This window comes from Rattus norvegicus, chromosome 6 (genome assembly GCF_021556685.1).
Source record: "Rattus norvegicus strain SHRSP/BbbUtx chromosome 6, alternate assembly SHRSP_T2T, whole genome shotgun sequence".
NCBI classification, from domain to species: domain Eukaryota; kingdom Metazoa; phylum Chordata; class Mammalia; order Rodentia; family Muridae; genus Rattus; species Rattus norvegicus.
The window spans coordinates 108,739,574-108,760,889 of NC_141539.1; the positions used below are offsets into that span (position 1 = coordinate 108,739,574).

Here is a 21,316-nt window from a genome sequence, read left to right on the forward strand (position 1 = left end):
AAACATGTATGTCTTTGCATAACTAGGAATGTTAGTGCACACCTGGAATCCTAGAGAGACTGAAGCAGAAACACATGGAATATGGGGACTTGAAAGACTAAAACAGAAAGGTTAAATTTAGGACCGGGCTGGGTTGTAAGTGAGACCATCTTAAAAACAATCGTTTGCTTTCTGTCACATCAGGTCTGTGAGGGTTTGTTATTCCATCTCATCGGTGTGCCCAGCTGTACCTTGTTCTACTGACCTGCTTCAGAGCAGACGGGAAAAATCTCTGTGGGTGGGAGAGGTCAGTGGGCACGAACCTCATTGATGCCACAAAGCCTTTATCTGTGAGGATGCTCGGTACTTGTGAGAAATTGGCCAAGGAAGAGGGCATAGAATGGGAAGAGCTAGTCTAGGTGACTGTTCAGGTCTCATCACAATGAATGGAGGAAATAGTTTGGAATTTCTAAGAATGCTTAAAGGGGAAAAAAGGGGAATATTGTCAAAATACACTAGAAAACTCTAGAGCTAGCTTTCTGCCAAGTTGGAGATTTAAAGGGCTGTGTATCATAGAGGAAGGAAGATAGGGGAACATAAACACTGGTATCCAAAGGTGGCACAGAGAATGTTTGGAGTCGTGACAAATAGCCGTGGTCAGTCACTGCCACAACCAACGGTTTGATTTGGAGAGACGAGAAGGACGATGCACCCGTGAAGGTCTTGGAGGAAACAGATGGTTCCCTGAAGCTATTTGAGGATGTCTTAATTAAAAGACTATTTTAAAAGGTGTGGGTAGCAGGGAGAAGAACTAACCAGAGATGAGCAAGTTGGAGCCCATTAAGAATAATTTGGAGAGAGGGAACACATAACAAAACACAGTGAGAGATCCAGACCCACCGTGGTTTCGGACAGAAGCAAGCTGACTCACTTTGCTCTGTCACCTCCTGGCTCTGCTTCTTAACTGAATCAGAACCAGAAGAGAAAGAATCCAGTAGTCGGTTCATCCAAAATGGCCTCCCAGGACTCAGAGCAAGGTGAAGGAAGCTGATATTTCTGTAGATAAACATAGAAGATATCTCTCATAAATGGAACAAAGGGGGAGTTAGAGCTATGGTTGCAACAGTTGACATGAGGAAAGATGGATTTAGTAAAGATTTTACATTTGTCTTTCCAGTCAAGATAATTACCTAAATGAAAACAAAAGCATTAATAGTTAATGGGTAAGGTTCAAGTGGCCAGAACAATTCACCAACCTTTAACTTTATACCAGATTATATGTGAGCTATGATTTTATCTAAGGTATGGGAGGTGGATGTCCAGTTTCCAGGGGACTCTAAGCAGCGCATTATTGAACCCATGGTAAAGCTCCCGAGATTAAAAGGATGCTACGTATCTCAGCTACATTGCATTCCGAAGGACGTTCGATGATTCCTCTCAAAGCCTGATGGGTAATGAAGCTGCTGGCTGCACAGTAGGGCTGGGTGGGACTTTCGAGTGCTCTCAGTGACCAGTTGGTGCCATGAACTGAGAAGGCCACTTCTCTTTGACTCTTTGTGAATAGCTTGAATCGTTTCCCATTCTGCAGCCTGCTGCTTTGTCCAGATGATGGTGTCCTTTGCCATACAGAAGGTGTTCATTTCCACGAGGTCCCCATTTGTTAATTTGTTGTTCTTGGTGTCCATGCTAATGGTGTTCAGTTTGGAAAGTCTTTCCCTATGCCGCTGAGTTCAAGACTATTCTCTACTTTCCCTTCTATTAGATTCCATGTGTCTGGCCTTATGTTGAGGGCTTTGAGGCTTTAGAGTTGAGTTTTGTGAAGGTTGTAAGTATGGAGCCATTTCCTTTCTTCTACATGCAACCATTCTGTTTGGCAGATACCATTTGCTAAAAATGCTCTTTTTTTATTCCAGTGTTTCTAGCTTCATTATCAAAAATCAAGTGTCTGTATATGTGTGGACTTACTCTTGGATCTTCTAGTCCATTGGTCAGCCTGTCTGGTTTGTGCCTATAGCATGCTGTCTTTGTTACTATAGCTCTGTAGTGCAATTTGAGATTAGGGACGGTGGTGCCTCCAGCAAATTTCTTATTATTCAGGATTATTTTAGCTATTCTTTGTATTATTCCTATATGAAATAAACCTGAAAATTATCATTTCAATCTCTGGGAAGAATTGCCTTGGAATTTTGATGGAGATTGCATTAATTCTGTAGGCTGTTTTTAGCAGGATGGCCATTTTTACTACATTCATTCTACCAATCCAGAAGCATGGGAGATCTTTCCATCTTCTGATACTGTCTTCAATTTCTTTACAGTATCAGGAACACGAGTCCATAGGGATGAAGGCTCTATGTAGGCACCAGTTCAGTTCCTCTGTGTTCAATGAGTTCTGTAGATGTTGTCTTGAGCAATAAGACCTCACCATCAGTTTGTGGAGAGCAGCCAATACACTGACAATAGCCTGCCCGGGGTTTTCATGGGACCCATTCAGCCAGCAACCCAATTACATGTAACTAATTCCCAGTACTGAAAGGTTCATTTAGTAACAAGAGATATTTGGTTGGACCTCTGTCTCCCCTGTTATTTGGCAATTTCATTTAGATCAACTTCATGTACGTATCTATATTAGGAAGCTTCTACTGTATTAAGTTTCCAAATGAAGCCTCAAATGACTCTTAGTTCAAGCTGTCCCTCTCCATATTCTTTCCCTTGCACCCCTCATCCTTGCCTCCATTTCTGCAAGAATTATTCAGCCATTTTAAAAAATGAAGTCATAAAGTGGATGGACCTAGAAAAAATCCCGAGTGACGTACCCCAGACCCAGAAAGGCAAATATACTATGCATCTGCTTAGATGTGGACATCAGCTGTTGAGTCATGGACAAGCTCAACATGGACCGCAGAGGTTAGGTCTAGAGTAAGGGACTAAGCAGAAGGGAGGGGCCGCCCTAGGAAGGGGAAATCAAATAGATAGTTATGGGTGGACAAGGAGTAGGGCTGAAACTCCATTCTACTTATTAAAATAAGTTCGATGGATTAGTATAACAACAACTTCAGATAGCTCAGCCCTGCCACAGACTTTAATCCTCTGTCTCTGTCTCTCTCTGTCTCTCTCTCTGTTTCTCTCTCTCTCTCTCTCTCTCTCTCTCTCTCTCTCTCTCTCTGATGTAATCTTACGTTTACTATTATCTTAGGAGTAACAAGATTTAACACATACACGCATGTATGCACGCACACACTCTAGTCTATGTGTGTAAGCCACTTAGTTTCATGCATTTCACAATGTGTGCACAACAATATGAACACACAGTGGTGAAATGACAAGTGATTCATGACTGTGAGTGTGTTTAGAAGACATTAGGAACAGCCCTACCACAGACCCTAGGGGAGCAAAACTGTAAACCAATACCAGCCAATATATAGTTCAGTGGCACAGGTCAGTCTCTAAACACATGTGTAACAAAAGTAGAATTAGCTAAGAGGCCCACACAGGGGATGGGAGTGCAGGAGGGAGCCTGAAGGAAAATGTTTGACAATGTTTCTTGCTATGCTCTGGAGGGACCCAGCCCAGGATGTTCCTTCCACCTTGGACTTCAAAGTGGAGCTTCAGTGAATTACCCTTCAGAGGCACCCTTATCACCTGTTCCTCTGTGGTCAGCTATGATAGGTTAATTGCTGGGTGGACTGAAAAGACCATGCAGGCAGCTTTTACATTCTCAAGACTCTCTGTGCGGTCCCCATAGGACAGACATGACAAAGAGGTGGTGACAGAATTTAAAGTGATCTAGACTGTTGGGGCACATTAAAGGAAGCATTATGTAGTAGGATGATTCCATGGAGCTAATTTGCCTCTTGTGTGTTAAAACATTAGCAAAGGAAAAGCCCAGAGAGTGGATTTAGAGAGTTGAGTCTGAAGGAAGCGACACTCCTGTGTTCTGACACTCCCGGGACACAAGACTGTGTCTGTCTGCACACAGAGTCATCAATTGTAAAGGAACACTGACAATCTGTTTCTCCACAGTGAAGGGCCAGGACAGTTTATCAAGATGAGAAGTCGTGAAAAGAAACAAGGGCTCCAGAGAAAAGACACTGAAAAGGATTCCCAACAAGTTGGAGAGGACCGCTCTGAGCAAGACAGGGCTGCAGGGAAACTGATGTAGGGATTGGCCGCAGAAGAAACCCCGCACTGGCCAACAAGGCTTCTGGGAAGTGAATGCAGTGGGCTCTGAGACACTAGAGTAAGAACAGAAAAAGAGAGACGGCTGACAGGGATACAATGTATCTCTCTGCGTAAGGACAGATAAAGAGAGGGAGCTGAGAGGGATACAGTGTATCTTTTTACAGAGCCTTTGCTGCCTTCCAAATCCAATTGTATTCCCCGAAGTGGTGTGGAGATGAGAGTAGCTTGGGAAGGGGACTTCCCACCAGTATTCTCACTGTCTCTTTTCCTTGAAAACCAATGAGAGAGTCTACTTATAATAGGTAAACAAACTGTCCTCTTGTGATGGTTTGTATATGCTTGGTCCAAGGGAGTGGCACTATTAGGAGGTGTGACCTTATTGGAGTAGGTGTGTCACGTGGGCATTGGCTTTAAGACACTCATCCTAGCTGCCTGGAAGTCAGTCTTCTAGCAACCTTCAGATGAAGATGTAGAATTCTCAGCTCCTCCTGCACCATGCCTATCTGGATGCTACCATGCTCCCGCCTTGATGATAATGGACTGAACCTCTGAACCTGTAAGCCAGCCCCAATAAATGTCCTTATAAGAGTTGCCATGGTCATGGTGTCTCTTCACAGCAGTAAACCCTAACTAAGACACCACTAAATAAGAATAAGCATCCTTGCCTTTAACTAGCTACTTATACCCATGAAGGGATATTCCAAAGTAAAGAGTAACTGACTGGCATTCAGAACTGGGCTTACAACGTGACTAAGACCACTAAAAAGGTGTCACCTTAGGCTGTCACACAAGGTTAACTTCCTCACTAAGCAGATCTATCTGTCCAGGTTGCTGTCAAGAGCTAAGATACAGTGGCAGATGTAGTCATTGGATATGTGCCTGCGCATAAGTGGGGACCATCTTTGACTCTTGCAGTCTGTGGCCTTAAGCCTAAATTCATTTAAACTCATCAAGTGACAGTCACATCCAACCTTTTGACATCGCAACAGAGTTGTGATCTATGTAGTTTGTGCAAAAAAAAAAAAATTAGAAAGCCAAAATCTCATCACTGGTGCTGAGAAATACCTCCGTGGGTCACAGGGCTTGCTGTGAAAGCATGTGGGCCGAGTTCCAATCTCTAGCTCTCGTGTAAAAGCTGGGCCTGGTCTCATTTGCTTGTAACCCTAGCATAATGGGTTGAAGTCGGGTGGTTCTTAGGAGCTCCCTGCCTAGCCAGCATAGAGAAAACATGGAGTTTGGTTCAGTGAGAGAGCCTATGTGTCAACTTTTCCGATGACCTGTGTAAATCTTGTCTGCTGGACCTGAGATCTGAAAGCATGGGGCGGACTACATTCTAATGCTGTAGGCGGTCTTCCTTCCGTTTCAGTGCACTTTTATACGTGAATGTAATGAGGAAGACAATGATCCAAGGAAGGTTGTTTGAGTTTAGAAAAAAACGTGATCAAAGAAACATGACCAGAAACACGTAAACACCAGTAAGCACATACCAACTATTAACAGAGCAGTCCTTTCCCAGAACTTTCTCAGGACAGACCATCTTAAACACAGTTGCCTGACACATATCACAGATTATCTCTGGGAAACCATGAAAGCAAGGCAGAAGGCCATATACGGATTCAGGGTACACAGACCAGATTGGGTTCTACAGCTCTGTTCTGACATCCAGCAAGAACAAATGTGTCTTATGAATTGAATGTAAATGTTACACCCAGCAGGCACTAAACCCCTTCCGAGAACAATCCAGAGAACAAAATACACCTGAGGTAAAAGGCCCTCCACCTTTTTTTCAGGAGCCTCTTTCATAGTACCCCAAAGCATTGTTCACTATGGGTCATTCTTTTGATTGTGTTTTAGTCTCATTTCTGTTGTTGTGATAAAATACCCAGACAAATGAAACTACTGGGAAAATGACTTATTCAGTTCCTAATTCCATGTCACAGTCATCTTTGCAGAGAAGTCACAGCAGCAGGGAGGAGAAGCAGCTAGTCACATTACATCCACAATCACTAGAGGAAAGAAAATGGATTCCTGTATGATTACGCTGAGTTCACTTTCTCCTTCTGTTATACAGTCCAAGATCCAAGCATAGGGAATGGAGTCACCCACAGTGGGCAGATCTTACCACACCTTAACATGGTCAAGATGGGGCTCCAGAGACAACTCAGTGGTTAAGAGCACTGCCTGCTCTTACAGATGTTCCAGATTTGATTCAAAAGGTCAACACTGTGGCTTACGATGGTACATCATTCCAGTTCCAAGAAATTCAGTGTCTTCTTATGGCATCTGTGGGCACTATAAATACACAGTATGCAGACATACAAACCGTTAAAAAAAGCCCGTATACTTAGTTTATTTAAAATTTAGAACAATCCCCCAAAGATATGTCTGTAGCCTCCCCCTCCCCCCAACCTAATCTAGACAACATCTCTTAAGACTTTTTTCTCAAGGTGATTTTAGGTTGCATCAACTTGATAATTAAGGTAAAAGCTCCCAGGAATTGAACTCAGATAGTCAGACTTGGCAGCAAATTTTCTTTTTCTGACTGAGCCACCCACCAGCCTCCAACCTCCCACCCCAACTCTAGAATCTCAATGAATGAAAGAAGTTGTAATTATGTTAGTATTATATATCACATGTGGACTATCAGAATAAATCCACACACTGTACCATTAAAAAAAAAAAAAAAGAGGTTATGTTGGTCGAGCTCAGAAAAAAGTGGAACGGCAGACGGAACTTAAGCGCAAATTTGAGCAGATGAAACAAGACAGGATCACCAGATATCAGGGTGTTAACCTTTATGTGAAAAATCTTGATGACGGTATTGATGATGAGCGTCTCCGGAAAGTGTTTTCTCCATTTGGTACAATCACTAGTGCAAAAGTAATGATGGAGGATGGGCGCAGCAAAGGATTCGGTTTTATATGTTTCTCCTCCCCTGAAGAAGCCATAAAGCAGTTACGGAGATGAATGGCAGAATTGTGGCCACCAAGCCACTCTATGTAGCTTTAGCTCAGCGCAAAGAAGAGCGCCAGGCTCACCTCACTAACCAGTATATGAAGAGGATGGCAAGTGTACGAGCTGTGCCCAACCCTGTGATCAACCCCTACCAGCCAGCACCTCCGTCAGGTTACTTCATGGCAGCTATCCCACAGACTCAGAACGATGCTGCATACTACCCTCCTAGCCGAATTGCTCAACTAAGTCCTCGCTGGATTGCTCAGGGTGCCAGACCTCATCCGTTCCAGAATATGCCCGGTGCTAACCGCCCAGCTGCTCCTAGACCACCATTTAGTACGATGAGACCAGCTTCCTCACAGGTTCCCCGAGTCATGCTAACACAGGGTGTTGCTAACACATCAACACAGACAATGGGTCCACGTCCTGCAGCTGCTGCTACTGCAGCTACTCCTGCTGTCCGCACTGTTCCCCAGTATAAATATGCTGCGGGAGTCTGCAATCCCCAGCAACATCTTAATGCACACCCACAAGTTACCATGCAACAGCCTGCGGTTCATGTGCAAGGTCAAGAACCTTTAACTGCTTCCATATTGGCATCTGCACCCCCGCAAGAGCAAAAGCAAATGTTGGGTGAACGGCTGTTTCCTCTTATTCAAGCCATGCAGCCTTCTCTTACTGGCAAAGTTACTGGCATGCTGTTGGAGATTGATAACCCAGAATTACTTCACATGCTTGAGTCTCCAGAGTCTCTCTTCTCAAAGGTCAATGAAGCTGTAGCTGTACTACAAGCCCGCCAAGCGAAAGAGGCTGCCCAGAAAGCAGTGAGCAGTGCCACTGGTGTCCCAACTGTCTAAATTGATCAGGGACCATGAACAGAAACTTGTGCTTCACCGAAGAAAAATATCTTAAATATCGAAAAATTTAAATATTATGAAAAAAACATTGCAAAATGTAAAATAAATGAAAAAAGGAAAGGAAACTTTGAACCTTATGTACCGAGCAAATGCCAGGTCTAGCAAACAGTGCTAGTCCTAGATTACTTGATTTAAAACAACAAAAAAAATAGTAAAATATAAAAACAAATTAATGTTTTATAGACTCTGGGAAGAGAATTTTCGGCAAAGTACAAAAATTTAAAGCATTCCTTTCTTTAATTTTGTAATTCTTTACTGTGGAATAGCTTGGGACATCAGTTCTGTTCTAAGGACCGGCCGATGACTGAGCAAGGAAACGTAATTTGGATTATAAAATTCTTGCTTTAATAAAAATTCCTTAAACAATAAAAAGAAAAAAAAAGTACCCATTCCAAGGACAGGAGAAAAGAATCAATGTTTAAGAGCACTTGCTGCTCTTCGAAAGCACCCACACCAGTTGTTCCCAACCATCTGTGGCTCCTACTCCAGGGGACCCCAGCCTCTGGCACCCAGGGGCGTCTCCATTCATGTGTGCACATCCACATGCAGACACACACACACCTATGCACAAGTAAAAATAACAAAGCAAATGTTTAAAAAATAGCTACCCCTACCGCACCTTATCTTCAAGGAAGAAGGCAGAAAATGATGGAGAAAGACACTCAGTATCCTCCTCTAGCCTCTGCAGAGATGGACACAGACAGACAGACAGACAGACAGACAGACAGAGGGACGCGCGCGCACACACACACACACACACACAGCCACACAGTGTTTGTGATTTATGATGTACTGTATTCAGAGCTATCCTGGACTGCTGCTGGCAGTGGTTGGTGGCATGTGTCTGCTTGGAGAACCTAGGACTGAGTATCTTCATTTGTGTTAGGTATCCTTGCTGGCCTGTTATATCCTTGCTGACCTGTTAGCTGGAGCGGTCTCAGACAGGGACTTGCTTGGGTGATGGAATCCTGTTGTTTCCTGTAATTTAATGAACCTTCACTTCCAGCTGTAGCTACCCCCTTATACCTTCCTCCTTCCAGGCATGGCAAGGCCACACACTGGCTTCCAGGGACTGTTACTCTTCAGAGAGATGACCTTCTTTTTTTGTCCCCAAAGTACCTTCCTCAAGGTGGCTGGGGATGCCCAGATTTGGATTTTCAGGTTACTAGTAGAAACAGTAAATGAGAGGAGACCAAAAGTAGATATTACAGATTAACTAATTGTCAGCTCTTAGCTGCAAAAGAGAATGTAAGAGACTGGCACTCAGCCAAATGGCATCTGCACAGTGTATCCTACGTGTCTAGATGTTCGTGGCTATGAAAACTGAGGTGAAGGAAGTTGTGTGGGGCTGTCAGTGACCGGGAACAGAATCTGTGGAGAAGGTGTGTGGCTCCTGGATGGTATAGCTTGCCTACGGAATAGCAATGCCACTTCATTCTGCTCTTGACTGCCTAAAACAACAAAACAACAACAACAACAACAACAGCAACAACAGCAACACACACACACACACACATGCACACGCACACGCACACGCACTCCATTTATCCTGGTAAGTTGCAATGTTATTTTTCCTTTGTTACCTCCTGTTTTTCACTTGCAAACAGTGTGCCGCAGTGTGCGTGTATTCCTCTTGACATTACAGCCAAGTCTTCCACACCAGCCACACCACAGGGCCTCTGTTAGATGCAGGTGGCAGTCTCAGGAAAGTGGGCTCATTAAAGCTGTTGGGGAAGGAATACAGACGGTAGATGTACAGACCTGGCTGCAGCTTTGATATCAACCATAAGTGTATATCCATCCTTGACCACAATGGCCAGGTGACTCCATATGGTCAGAGATCCATAACATTAACTCAGGCTGTAGGGAAATTACTATATCTAGCAATAATAGCAATGATCAGGCCAGCATGACCTCTCAGTAGCTTTCTGCACAAGCCTAGTGATCAAACTATGATCCATGGGACCCACATAAAGGTAAAAGGAGAGAATCAATGCCACATAGTTGTCCTCTGACCTCCAAATACACACACCTCGCCCCTGACCTCACAATACACCAAGAGTGCTATCACTGTTGCTCTTGACTGTGTCCAGTTGTGTCATGGCACTACCGACAGCCTGCTGTGACATCATGGACAGCCTGTTGAATAGGAAGCAGAAAAGGAGCCCAGACATGGCCAATTCAAACCCTCAGGCTTACTTCACTTTCTGCTTCTAGTCGAGTGTGTGTGTGTGTGTGTGTGTGTGTGTGTGTGTGTGTGTGTGTGTGTCTGTTTGTCTGTCTGTCTGTCTGTCTGTGTCCATCTCTGCTTCTCAGGAGGGAGTCACTCCTCACCGTAGTCTAAAAGACACTGTGCTCAGATTGAATTTAAACAAACTGACGCAAGCTATTGGTCTTCTTGAAGTCCCCACTCTCTGAAGGGAGTTTGAAGAGTCATTTGCTATTACTTCAGCAGACTTGGCCAAGCCCTGTGTCCTGAAGAGCCCTTCCAATGGACAGACATATTTTAGGACAAATTGAGTCTGCTTAGACAAAGATCTACAGAACCTAGTGCTTTACAGATCTCTTGGTAGTTTGCAAATTCTGCTAATTAAAAAATATTATTATGTTTATTTACTTACTCTGTGTGTGTGTGTGTGTGTGTGTGTGTGTATCTGTGCATCTTTATGTAGATTGGAATCTGTTTTCCTCAGCTGCTGGGTGGCTCCCAGGCATCAAACTCGGACCATCTCACTTAGCAACAAGTGCCTTAAACCACTGAGCCATTCCACCAGCCCTCTTTTTTTTTCAATTTTGTGGTCTTAGTGCTACTGTTTTTTTTTTTTTAAAGAATTTGCTTTACTTTTATGTGTTTGGATGTTTTGAGGGTTTTGTCTGCATGTTTGTGCACCGTGTGCATGCAGTACCATAAAGTGCCAGAAGAGGGTGCCAGAGCCATCAGCACTGGAGTTCTAGACAGTTGAGAGCCACCATGAGACCTCAGGGCATTGAACTTGTGTTCCTCTGGAGGAGTTCTTAAACCTGGAGCCACCTCTCTAGGCCCTTTTTTAAAAAAAATTATAGAAATTGTTTTCAATATTTATAATTATGTACTAATATAACCGAAAGGACCATGTTATAGTGAGTACTGCTATGGGCTTCCAGTGTGCCCTCTCAGAGCTGAGGGTGACCTAGACACCATCTAAAGTGACAATATCTATCCAACAATGTTTGCAAGGCATAACTGTCTGTCTTGATTGACGGCATCCATTCTGCACTCATCTTGTGCTGTCACCACATGTAAGACAAAACTTCTCGTATTCTGATGCTAGTTCGTGGTTGAATGACATTTTTGTGAACTGAGGGTTTAGTTTCCCTAAGTAGACATTGCATCAGGCCAGCGTCAAGGAAAATGCAGTGTATTGGAATCAAAGGACAGAGAAGGTGCATTAGGTAATTGGCTCCTTGCTGCTGATGATGTCATGGAGAGCTGAAGAAACAGAAGTTTTATAGTAACTTGAAAGGATTAAAATGCCTAGAGAATCAGGTTGTCACAGGGCACCTGTCCTGCACATCCGGACCACACTCCCTGGGCCAGCAGGCATCTCTGGAGCGCTTGGTACAAACGAACTTGGAATAGTTCCACAGTGGAAAGAAGAGCATAAATGATACAGTGGCTCCCTGCTTTGCTGGGTGAAGTCTTAAAATCACACATGTTGAGGGTACATGTGGGTCTATTCTGTAAAACCAACGACATTCTTTGAAATGAATGACACAGACGCCAGTGAGATGTCCTTCCAGTTCAGAGTCAAAAGACTCGGGTTAGCAAAATCTAACAGATAAATGAATCTTTTCCCCTGGTAAAAGAGAAATGAGTTTAACAAGGTTTATTTAAATGCCAAAAGACTCACAAACGGGGCAGCCCTCCAGATTAGAAGGGGTTCAGAACACCACGGAAAGTTTGCAGTCAATCTAGTGCCACTCTGGTGTGGACCTTGCGAGTTCAGCCTGTGAGAGCTCAGTACCCTTGGTTCTCTGAACTGGAAGAACTTCCAAGTTCCCTCCTTCTGTGTGGAAGGTTTGCTCGGAAGCTCACGGACTTTTGCGCTCACCATAGCAATGATTTACAGAGCATCTTAGGTGAATTAAGCCCTGAAATTGGGAAGATGGGTGAAGCTATTCCTTTTGATTACTGCCACCACCAGCCCCTGCTCTCCTCCACCCCATCCTCACCAGATCCAGAAGCATCAGAGACATCTACAGAACAGACATCACATGGTCGTTCATTTCTGCTGTTGAACTTCAAGCAGCCTCTTTGTCAGGAAACAGAACTGAGAAAGGAGAGAAGAAAACCAGAGCAAGGTCATGAAGAGAAGACCTTCGTAGGTGTCCTCTGAAGTCATGGTAACACTAGGGGCAGACGAGGCAACGTCACACATCTGCCGCTGACCCCACATGGAAGATGCCTCCAAACATTTTTATTCTGTGTTGCTTTCCGTACCTGATTTCATTCTTTTCCTCTCTCCTCGGGTCCTTGAATCTCGGCAGGCAAAGGGCAAATCTGCTGAGAAAGATGCCTGTCACGAGTGGTTGGGTGACTTGCGGCTGTCACACCATCCCGATAAGAAGGCAGGCTGGCGCCAACAAGAAGCAAGAGGACACTCCCATATCAAATCGTGCAATTTAGCAAATGGCCAGTGGCAGGCTGAAATGATAGCGAGTTAATCTGTTTCCCGTGCACTCACAGCCTCTGCCAAGTAATGGTTCTGTCTGAGGTCCTGGAGGCAGAGCCCACTCTGGGAGTGGCTAGCCCAGGGTCATCTCCCAGCCTTCTGCAGCAGACACCAGCTGAGCTAGAGGCCTGAATGGGCTAAGATCCTGATACCTGGCAAGAAGTCCCGCAAGACTTGTATTTTAATGAATAATTGGAAACTTTTAAACCAGCATTAAGTGAGAGCATGTGGCATATCGCATGCTTTTCTGAGCTTAAATGCTGGCTCTCCCATCCCCAGCCACAGAGAAGCCATACAAAATGACTGGTGTCCGTATCTTCCTAGATATCGAAACATGGAGGAACAGAGAATTCAGAAACTTGCCGGGGCCTGAATATCTGGTAATGACCAAGTCAGGCTTTAAACTCAGGCTCTTTGGCTCCAGAGAAGGGAGACCAATAACTGTTGTGTAAGGCTGCCTATGCTGTGAGAGCCTGATTGCATGAGAATACCAGAGTCCAAATCCTGTTAGGTGAGCATCACTATTTCAGTTGAGAGCAGATGCTGCACAGGAAGCCCCATGTGTATGTGCACATGCAGTCCTTAATTCAATCAGCCAGAGGCTGCTTCCTGCTGGGTGGTGGCCACTAGGCTGGAGCCAGATGCACCCATGCAGATAAGTACTGTGGAGTGTCAGGCGGGGACTCTGCACCTATGGATATCCAGGAAGACTTGTCCAAGGAGACTGCCCCATGTTTCCTTTGCACTACTCACTTGCATAGCATTGGACCCTGGGCTCCCAGGATGCCCAAGGATGGCTTCCTTCTTATAGCCAGTTCTCTCTGTGCATTTACGCTTGTGTTCTTTGAGTTGGTAATAGCCCGAGCTTGACTCTGTCTGCCAGCAAGAACTAGCACCATTTCATATGGAGAAAGGCTGAAGATTTGGGGATCTGGGTCTGCACAAACGCTAGAAAGTGAGGCCCTGCTCAGCAGTCTCCTTACATCATGAACTGCAGACAGTTCCACTTTAATCATTAATTGTCACTCTGTCGTGCTTCCAGAAGCTTGGTGTGGTTCCTGCCCCCTCTCCCACTGTCACCTAACCTCTAAAACTTTTTTCCTGCCTGCTCACATTTCTTTCTTTGTAACTTTTGGACCTTCACAATGGACATGCCAATTTTACCCGTAGACCCAGAAGTTCCAGGAGCACTTGAAAACCCCTTGAAAAACCCTCGCAAGCGACTAACTATAACCATACTTCCCTTTTACCTTCATTTCCGGCTTCTGGAAAAGACTATAACAGACATCAAACAGGCTTCAGATCTGTACCTTTTGAACCAAGAAGTTAAGCAGCCTTCAGAACGTCAATGATAATTAATTTAAGTGAAATACAAAATCAATACCACTATCCTAGATCCCAATCTGTTTAGAAAGCAGCTTACAAACCCAAGCGACTTTCAAAGCCAACAGTGCCCCTGTGTGGTAGTTCTGTGCATTGCATACCAAGAACGACTAAAAGTACAGAATGTGGGCAGAAGCAAAGATCTCAAACCTAAATCATTTCTGCATTAAGCCAACAGGCTGTTTCTGCCAAAAAGATGAATGAAGCAAGATTCTTTTGTATGTCGAGACTTTTTTTGAAATTGTGAAGAATCTTTTTTCTCGTGAAACCACTCCAGGCAATGGGGAGCTCAAGTAATTTCCAGGGCTGGCTAGAGTCCATGAGAAGGGAAAAGGTTGGAGAGAGGAAGGAGCTGCAGAATGGGGCAGACAGCACAGGAGTAAGGGGAAGAACACAGTGGTCTGGGTGGCCTGGCACAGACATGGTCTACTACATGCATAGTGTATGTATACATGTTCATGTGTGCACACATGTGCAGAGGCTATAGGTCAACACATGATGTTTTCCTTAACTGCCATCCACTTTATTTTGTGAAGCAAAGTCTTTCACTAAACCTAGAGCTCAAAGATACAGCTAAATTGACTTGCCAGTAAGCCCTAGGACTCTTCCTGTGTCCAGCTCCCCAACACTAGGATTGCAGGAATGTACCATGCACCCATGTTTTATGTGGATGCTGGGAATTGAACTCGGGTCTTCATGCTTATGCAGTAAGCATTTTACTGATCCCTCCCTCCAGCCCCAATAGTTTACTGGATATTTTTTAAACCAGGTAAAAGGCGACACTGAACAATCTCGTATCAAAATACAGTAGTAAAGGAAAGACACTCAAGCGCAGAATCCACAAGAAGAAGATTCCCGCTTCCCACTACAAGGGGACTTACGACACTGGCTGGAAGTTGAGGCAGTTCCTCCTGACTTTCAGCTATATGGAGCTGCCTCTCCAGAGACCTCTACATCTGCCTGGCCTCTAGGCTTTAAGAGATTGACCGACACAGGATTTGAGACCTAAAGCTGTGTGACCCTTCTCAGAACCAGTAGATGTTAGAGTTTGGGCATAAAATGTCCCCCCACAGATTTAAACACTTGGTCCCCAGCTGCTGGGAGGTTTAGGAGGTTGTAGACCTTTCGAGGTCTAGGTCCAGCTAGGAGCAGAGGGTCGCTGGGAGGTGGGTGAGCCGGGAGGGCTGTACTCACCTCTGATTCTGATCTGAGATTAGTGAATCCTATCTAGCCTGCCTGACAGGATGTGAGAATCCCAGACTGTATGTTTCGCTACGGTGACATGACTTCCTGCCATGATGGATGGTGTGTAGCCCTTGAAACCGTGAGCCAACATAAACTTCTTCCTGGAGGGGTCCACAGGTTATGTTGCTACAATAGCAAGTCAGTAGGGTTCTAAAGGGGAGAAGGAGGTCCTTACTGGTATCCCTTGCTGATACCAAACTCTCTCTCTGAGTAGCTGCCCTCTTAATGCTTCTCCCCACTCTCTGTGTACTTGAGGGAGCAAGACTCCAATTCCTCATCTGGAAAATGGGACTGATGTTTCCAAGAGAACTCACATAATCCTCACGAAATTCTTAGATTATTGCACAGATTTACATGAGAGCAACACTTTGGTGTAAATAAGCATGTGGGGTAAAATAAGGGTGTCAGATACTGTATAATATGATAATATGCCATAATGGAGGAGTAGGGTAATCTACTCCTAGTAATTCCTTGAAACTATCTGCAATCCTGGGAAACCAAGGTTAAAGAAATGAGAAGTCTGAAGCCAAGCTTTAGGGATGTGGTTTTACAGGCTAGAGTCGAGCTGCTGAAAGAGTTAAGTCCTATGTTTCCTTTTGGCAATGAATGAATGAATGAATGAATGAATGAATGAATGAATGGTCAGTTCTCGGCCTATGAGCTGGCCCTGGAAATACAGAGTACCTCCTGTCCTTGGTAGGGTGACCTCAGCCCTCATTGGTATTTGGAACAGGGAGTAGGGCCCCACTGATTGATACCAAGGTGTGTCCTCATGAGGGTGAGTGGGGTCACACTTGGAGGGCATCAAAGTGTCAGTCATTAAAACTATGAAGGCTACTGCGTCACAAAGGAGGCAGACTGGCCTAACACACCTGTAGACGGAGGAGCCTCAAGCGATGCAACCACAGGCCACACAGGGGACAGGGGGGAGAGACTGAGGGGGGGACGAGGGAGGGAAGGACGGAGGGACAGAGGAAGGGAAGGGAGGGAGGGAAGAATGAAAAGGAGGAAGAAGGAGTAGAAGAAGAAGAGGAGGAGGAAGAAGAGGAGGAAGAAAAAGAGGAAGAGGAAGGGACCTCCAGAGAGGCAAGCTCTCCCCACAGGAGATTTACAGCTGTGACATCCAGATCCGAGAGATACATTTACATTGCTTTAACCCACAAAGAGAAAGCAAAAGTCCAAAGAACTGGTGGCAGTAGGGAGAGGTAGAGCCTGTCCAATGGTTAAGTCTGGCTAGAGATAGTTTTGAACAGGCTTCTTGAAGCAGGCAGTCTTCCCTGTGTCTTGAATTGGTGAGTAATCCCAGCTGAGGAAGATTCCCTTTAGGGAGTGTGTGTCAGGAAGATCCATAAACAAGACTATGTAGTGGGTACAATTTGTCCCATTTCTAAGACCTTCACTTTTCTACCCATCTCTCCCTTGTATGATACCCAGCCTCCCCTGAGAATGCTGGATGCCTGCCTTCTCAAAATCTTAACAGCACACCTCAAATTCTAGAGACAGAAGGTTTAATTCATTCACTCAAAAATCATTCTTCACAAACACATACACAAACACATACACATATACATACACACACACATACACATACACATACACACACATACACATACACAAACACAAACACATACACACACACAAACACAAACATACACACAGACAAACACATACACATACACACACATACACACACACACACACACACACACACACACACACACACACATACACATACTCATAAGCCAGGGCCCCTGACTATGGAATCTGTAAATTTCTTGAAAGATGTGTCCAGATCTAGCCACTCACTTGGGGAGCGGGGGAGACATATCTATTCACACCACCATGTACAGTAATTGGTACAGTTGGGATTTAAATCAACTTGTAGGCCAAAGCCCTCGCTCCATCCACTTCCATTAGATAAACTCCAAACATCGCCAACACCCTCGACTTTGTGTTCTGAGTCATGTGTGATCTCCATTAAGCTCCTGAAAGTGCTTTTCCCATACGAGGGGTCTGGGTTACTACAACTGTGAGGACCCACCTGTGTGACTGATTGCATTTCAAAGGTGTCAGAAGAATGTCTCCAGTCCCACATGCTCTTATGGCTTGTGGCTCCCCCACCCATTGAGTACAGCTGAAACAACATCACGTGGGTGCTGTGGATGAGCCACAAAAACCCTGTGCCTCTGCCCTCCTCACTTGCAATGTTTGGCCTCCATAGTCTATAGTTAGCCTCCATGCTGTGAGGAAGTCCAAGGAGCCCAAGGGAGGACAGCAGGGAAAGGGACAGAAACCTCTGACAGCTCTTACCTCATTACACCCAGGCCTTTGATTAGCGCTGGCTTGGCCGCTGGGAGTATCTGGGAACGAGATCTTCTTCCCTTACACGCTGAAGCTGAACAGCTGTCCCCTGTCCGGATGCAGGTCCTAAGGCAGGTAATTGCTGACGTGAAGTAGGTTATCCCACTCATTTCCCTCCTGACACCAGATAAGGTGGCAAGAAGAAGAGAGCCCTGCCTGCCATCTCCCTAGTTGTAATTCCTCCTCAGTCATGGCAGACTTCCACCAAAAAATACTCTTGATGTTGGTGGTACCATTGCCCATGAAGGGAACTGACTCAATTATATGCTAATTTCTGAGGCCCCTGTCCTTACCTCCCTGACTGCCAAATCCAAAATGTCTTCCTCAATCTGTTAATTAAAATAACCAGAAACGTCATGAAGGGCAGCCGAGGTCAAGAAAGATGTTAATTGTTCTTCTGTCTCCAAATTAAGTGCTCAGGAGTAGGGGAAGGCAGAGAAAGATCGCTGGAAAAGTCACCATGGACAGTCTGTGTGAGGAAAGGAGAGGGGGACCCTTCTCTGCTTAGTGGAGAAATTTCCCACCGATAGAAGCAGTAGTGTTCCAAATGTGTGCGTGAGAAGTTAGGAGGAGGTTGATAAAGGAGAAAAAGAACAGAAGAATGTGAAAATGAGACAGAGATACTGGGGCTCCAGGAAGCACTCGGATACAGATGTCAAGGATGAGGGGCGAGGCATTGCTCACGTACAGGTAGCCTAACGTGACCTTGGGAGTTAGCTGGGGGAAAGAAGGGATGGATAGAGAGGGAGGACTGTGGGGAGTAGGCATAGGGAGGGGAGGGTTGAAGGGAAGACATAATAGGAAGATCTCTGAGAGCATCAGTCTTACTCAGGGAGTGATGGTGGTCTCATATTTGTTGGTTTCCAATCCGTCCCCTGAATATTGAATGCAGTAGGGATAAAGGTGGAGCCCTATGAACACCTTCAGCCCTCTCTAGATTGCTCTATTACTAAGTCTACAGACAGTGCAAAATTCCACCGGCCAATGACCAAGTGACTACTGTCGCCCCCTTGTGGTGGCTCCTAAAGCAGCTGGCTGTCTTTGGTTCCAGACAACTGGGAAGGTGGACCCTTGCTTCTCAGTTTACTTTCATATAAGCCCCAGGATGCTACAGCTTATCAAGGCCCTCCTTCCCGTGAGGGTGGAGGTGGGGCCAAGAAGTAGAAGGAGTCAGACTTGAATCCCCTCCCTGAGGAAGGAGAGGAGGTAGGACATGGCCACACATATCCCCACTTTTGTTTTCTGCATAGACTGTTAACTGCTCCCGAACCAAGATCTCCAGAAGCATGCCCTGAACCTCACTTAGCAATGTCACAGTTCCTCTGCTTACTTAGCCCTTCCCTCCCTGAGCCCAGCGGGTGTCTAGCACCTGCAGATGTGTTTTTCCCTCACCAGGGAGGGTACAGGCATGTCACATAAAGCCTTAGTTTCTGAGCTGCATCGTGTATTTGCTTTGCCTCTCGTGCTGATTCTTAAACCTGCTTCTTAAGAATGAGAACCACAGCTGGAATCCCCTACTGTACCTAGCGTCTGCGGTTGTCTATCTGCAAGGTCCTGAAAATAGCAGGTAGCCAAGGAACCATCCATTCTTTTGTTGTGCTCTCCTTAACTCAAGCCTCTCCTGGGCCTCCTCCTTCCCCCGTGGGTTTCCCTCTTCCACTTGGTTGGAAAGGGGAGGCTTGGGAGCACTGGGAACAGCCTGAATGGTGATGTGCAAGTGTTGCATCATACATGCAGTGCACACTTATTAAACACCAGTGCTATACATGGAAAGACTGGACATAGCATCTTTCCAGTAAAATAGAGGTGTGCTCTGTGCAGCAGCCAAAACCGCCAACCCCGGAAGCTCTCTGGAAAACTGGGAACAAACTCAGATCCCAAGGCTGTCCCTGCTAAGATAGTGAGTGGCCTTACCAAGCACCAGCAGTTTCTTTTCTTCATGGTCCAGGCCATTTGCTCTCTAGCATATGACAGAGGATGCAAAATGGAGTGTTCCCAGTGTCCATGGCTGCTGTGCTTGTAAACTTCTAATGTGCATCTCCAGCGCTTCCACTGGGGTTCTCACACCTCCACTTCTCAGGATGCTTGCCCGTGTCCCTTGTCCAACTATGACCCTCTACTCTGGTTTCCACCATTCTGTATCTTCCTCTATCTCCAGCTTCACTACCTGTTCTTCTTGACCTCAAGTATCCTCGGACTTTGCCTTGACAACTGGGAAGATGTCCTCTTCCTTTGCATCCCTGCTACACATCCTGCTTTCTAACGTAGCATGACTTAACATTTCAGATGTGATAGTTACAAAAAAATCGTAAAAGTTAACATGACAGTTGTTCAGTTTTCGGGTGCCCTCCTGAGACAGCACATGGCTTGGAAGGGTTTTGTAGAATTGGATCTGCCATTGGAAAAGTGATCACTTGGAGAAAGCCCTTGACTTCTTCATTGGAGACTCTTCTGAAGCACTCCAAACACAGGGCACCCCTTGAGAAGCCTGGCAACAGAAAGCTTCCCATATGTGGGGAAACTCCAGGAGTCAGGGGGGCAGAAGTGCTGGACCAGGCTACACAGGGTTGCTGAGAACTTGCTATAAAGATACATGAGAATCTTCAAGGCCTTACTCAGACATGTACTCATTTGGAGCCATTGGAACTCATTTGGTTCAATAGACAGGCAAACTGGTATGTCTTTGAAATAGGGTACAGTTGTTGTCTGACTTGGGCCACTCTACAGAAGAGTGCCACCCAGAGTGGGTTGCTCAACTAACAAGCATCATTTCTCCTAACTCTAGGTAGCAAACTCCAAGATTAAAGTGCTGTGAACAGATCCGATATCTAGTGAGAGCCCCTTTCTAAGCCTCAAGGTGGCCAATTGATTTCTCACTGTGTCCTCATAGGCTGAAGAGACCTCTGTTCTCCTCCAGGCCTCATAGAACACCGATCCCATCATGGTGCTTCTCCCTCCTGATCTCACCCAAACCAAATCACATTCCGAAAGCCTGTGTCCCGGAACCATTACACTGGGGGCTAGGATTCACCAGATGAAGTGGCTTCCACACCGGCAGCCTATAATAGTGACTGTATTCTGTCTCCAGAAAGACTGCAGACTGGATACTGTAGGTGCACACTCAGTTCTCCTTGCTGTCCCTGCTGGTCCAGGGCTCTGATCTAACCCTTCCCATATGCCGCACAAAAGTGGAGACAGCTTTGGGCTCCTATTTCTCCTCTACCACACACTGGCTCTTTGCATAGCATTCTACTGCTTTCCAGGATTCCTACACACGCGTCCAGGTTCCCAAGCAGGGAGATGTGCTCAGGTTGATATCTGTCTCTAAGTGGATCCCTGGATTGACCACATTTTGCTCTTTTGTGTTGGTGGTGGGCTAGGATATTGTCTAGGCTTCCTTCCTCTAAGATAACGGTTCTTAACCTGTAGGCTATGACCGCCTTGGCAAACTTCTATCTCCAAAAACATTTGCATTATGATTCTTAACAGTAGCAAAATTAGTCATGAGGTAGCAACAGGAATAATTGTATGGTTGGGGGTCACCACAACATGAGGAACTGTAAAGGGTCACAGCATTAGGAAGGT

The 21,316-nt window shown here is 45.4% G+C and overlaps 1 protein-coding gene and 1 pseudogene across 21 annotated transcripts in view; both read left to right on the forward strand.

The window, feature by feature from the left end:
- The window catches only part of Rgs6 (regulator of G-protein signaling 6), a 536,804-nt gene that overhangs the window by 389,138 nt on the left and 126,350 nt on the right, over positions 1-21,316 (forward strand).
- LOC100912402 (polyadenylate-binding protein 1-like) lies at positions 6,835-8,060 on the forward strand (annotated as a pseudogene).